This window comes from Lactuca virosa, chromosome 4, assembly GCF_052849685.1.
Source record: "Lactuca virosa cultivar CGN04683 chromosome 4, Lactuca_virosa_CGN04683_v6, whole genome shotgun sequence".
Lineage (NCBI taxonomy): Eukaryota > Viridiplantae > Streptophyta > Magnoliopsida > Asterales > Asteraceae > Lactuca > Lactuca virosa.
Genome location: NC_136429.1, coordinates 5,816,661 through 5,820,424, shown reverse-complemented (window position 1 = coordinate 5,820,424; position 3,764 = coordinate 5,816,661). Strand labels below are relative to the sequence as shown.

The 3,764-nt window shown below is 37.4% G+C and overlaps 1 pseudogene; it reads left to right on the top strand.

Moving 5' to 3' along the window:
* Positions 1-2,975: 2,975 nt before the first annotated feature.
* LOC145104065 (TMV resistance protein N pseudogene) lies at positions 2,976-3,320 on the top strand (annotated as a pseudogene).
* Positions 3,321-3,764: the final 444 nt, after the last annotated feature.

Here is a 3,764-nt window from a genome sequence, read left to right as displayed (position 1 = left end):
GAATTCGTCATTGAAAGGAATTGACAAATGAGGCTGATTAGTTACAATTAAACAGTCAAAAGATTCTTGCCTACAATTGGCGATCAGTCTCGAAAATGTTTCCTTGCTGGAAGAACGTATGTTCTCGAGTTCAACTTAACGAGAGAAAAAAAAGGAAATGGGTGGAAATGAGAATACAATAAAAGAAATTGATGTTAGCGAGTTTCATTAGAGGAAGGAAGTGGAGGGAAATGAAATGATCACTTTCCCTCCTAACTTTCCTTCCAATTTGGGAGGATTTGGAAAGAAAAAACAAAATGATTAATTTTTCTTCCACTTCTCTCCAACTCGAAAACACAAAAGAAAATTTTGTTTTCCTTTTCTTTCTCTTCTTTTCTCTCCTCACTTTCTTTTCTTTTCTTTTCTTTTGTTAAACTCAGGAACTAAGGATCATCTTGAAGTTAGTGTTTCATACAATGTGGTGGTATAATTGGGTTTTTAGAAATTCTATTTTGTTTGGTAAGAGCCACCAGAAAAAAGGATATTTGATCATGATGCGTAAAATCATGGATCCTTTTCACGGGTTCAAGTCGTTTCAACCCAACCCCGTAATCATGAATCTTGATTTGACCATCATTCTAGAAGGTCGATAAATTACAAGAAACTGCTAGTGTGTTTGTCAATACGTTGACAAGTGGTGGAAAATGTAATAAATAATTTCTCAGGTGGCGATTCCCCTAAGGTAACTTCATATTGAATATGTAGTTTTACGCCACCTTTTCGAGAGGAGATTGAATGATTTTGGATTATGCCTATTGGAATCACTCTTTTTATATCACTAATATTTCTGTAGAAGGATCAATGACATGGACTCTCTGCCTCTTTTCTCTATCCATGGATCTCCATTTATGCATTTTTGGGATATGTTTGAATGGTGGGATTTCTAGAAGTAATTTTATTTAAATGATTTTTGTGTTTAAAGTGTCAAGGAGGGTATAACTCATTAAGCCCCCCCAAGACTATGTAAGATTGCTAATAAGACGATATACATAGGGCGTGTTCGGCAAAATTAGCTGGTAGCGGGTGACTTGTAGCGTGTAGTGGGTAGCTTGTAGCTTGTAGCGTTTTGTTAAACGCTACATGAAGTAACATTTGGATTTGGAGCGTTTTGTTTAAACTAAACGCTAGAAGCTTGTAGTGCCGAACGAGACTTTCTGTTCAAAAAAGAGCGTTTTGTCAAACGCTAGAAGCTAGAAGCTCTCAAACGCTCCCAAAAGCTCCGTGCCGAACACACCCATAGTCTTTTACTAAAATGTGAAGGTTAATATATATATATATATATATATATATATATATATATATATATATATATATATATATGGATCCTTTTCACGGGTTCAAGTCATTTCAACCCAACCCCGTAATCATGAATCTTGATTTGACCATCATTCTAGAAGGTCGATAAATTACAAGAAACTGCTAGTGTGTTTGTCAATACGTTGACAAGTGGTGGAAAATGTAATAAATAATTTCTTAGGTGGCGATTCCCCTAAGGTAACTTCATATTGAATATGTAGTTTTACGCCACCTTTTCGAGAGGAGATTGAATGATTTTTGGATTATGCCTATTGGAATCACTCTTTTTATATCACTAATATTTCTGTAGAAGGATCAATGCCATGGACTCTCTGCCTCTTTTCTCTATCCATGGATCTCCATTTATGCATTTTTGGGATATGTTTGAATGGTGGGATTTCTAGAAGTAATTTTATTTAAATGATTTTTGTGTTTAAAGTGTCAAGGAGGGTATAACTCATTAAGCCCCCCAAGACTATGTAAGATTGCTAATAAGACGATATACATAGGGCGTGTTCGGCAAAATTAGCTGGTAGCGGGTGACTTGTAGCGTGTAGTGGGTAGCTTGTAGCTTGTAGCGTTTTGTTAAACGCTACATGAAGTAACATTTGGATTTGGAGCGTTTTGTTTAAACTAAACGCTAGAAGCTTGTAGTGCCGAACGAGACTTTCTGTTCAAAAAAGAGCGTTTTGTCAAACGCTAGAAGCTAGAAGCTCTCAAACGCTCCCAAAAGCTCCGTGCCGAACACACCCATAGTCTTTTACTAAAATGTGAAGGTTAATATATATAATATATATATATATATATATATATATATATATATATATATATATATATATATATATATATATATATATACAACTTACAACCAATTATTTTTTGAGCAAGCGTCTTCTGGTGTGGCCAATACGATGGACTCGGGTGCTGAAAATTTTAGTCGTTTTGTTGGCTCGTCGTCTCGTTATCAAGAGCTTCTCGCATGTTACGAATGTTTTTACTATGGTGAGATTGAGCGCTTATTCAGAGACAACGTGCGTTGGAGCATGAAGTCATTCGACTTTGTGGAAGTCGTAGTGTTTGATGTTGTTTGTAGAAGTCTATATAATTAGCCAAATCGTCTGAAGCATGAACATAATCGCCTTTGTTCAGAAGGCCTAGCGAGTTAAGCGAGTTCCTTTTTTCTTTTTTCAAAGGCAGTCCTTTTCTTTCCCCGGACCGATGACTCGCTTGTTCAGTACTGCTAACTCTTATTGGAGGATTCCGTCCCCTCGGGACTACCAGTAGCTTCGGTTGTTGAATCTCGTGCCCACTAGAGAGAAGTTAGCTAGCGGGTTCTTGTTTTCCGATAGGAAGAGGAAGGAAAACGCTTTGCTTCGACCTGACCTTAAAGTGGATGAGTTTCTAGGAGTGTGTTCGTTTAGGTCATGTGCTTGAAATAATATGTCGTAGGTTGTATGAGGGTCAGCGGTGTAACTGCTTTTGGGGCGTTTGAATAAATTTGTTTCTGTGTGTTCGTTATTAATAGGAAATTTCTTAGAAACTTACATGTTTCTCTGTTTCTTTGTATGCTTTATTTCATTAAGGTGCTGAAATGTGAAACCGCATCACATACCTTCTATCTCTTACAAATCAAGTGATTAATGGCATCTTCATCATCATCTTCTCAAACATGGAGTCATGATGTTTTCCTTAGTTTTAAAGGAGAAGATACCCACAAGACTTTTGTGGATCATCTCTACTCGGTTCTTGTACTACAAGGAATCGGCACTTACAAGGATGTTGAAACACTTCCTTGTGGTGAATTAATCAACACATCCCTTATGAAGGCTATTGAGGAATCACATATAGCTGACATCATATTCTCTATAAACTATGCAGATTCATCGTGGTGCTTAGATGAAGTTGCACATATTATGAAATGTAAGGATACGAATGGGCTAATTGTTATGCCTATATTTTATGACATGGACCAGTCTACAGTGTGAAATCAAAAAGAAAAATATGGATAAGCATTTGCCAAACATAAGTTGGAGAACAAGAACCAAGTTGAATGTAGGAAAAAAATCAATTAGAGCATTGTAGTTGTAATCCTAATAACCCATTAGAAACAACCCTCTACATCAGACAACCATCTCATCGTCACAATCAGGTCTGAGACCCCATCAAACTCTGGGGGCTTCGTATTATCGAAGTCCCGATACTGTAAAGTTCTCTATCCTCGAGCCCCAATGGCAGCAAGAACCGCGGTAGCTGCATCGACAATAACCTGAGAAAGTGCGGCCAAACGATCATCAAATAACTCAATCATGGCGGTCTTGACCAACTCAAACAACTCTGAAGTAATCTCTCTGATCATCTCAGCCACTTCTGTAGCAATGATCCCATGAATCTCCTCCTCATTCAAACATGTTGTTCCAGTGTCACCAGCT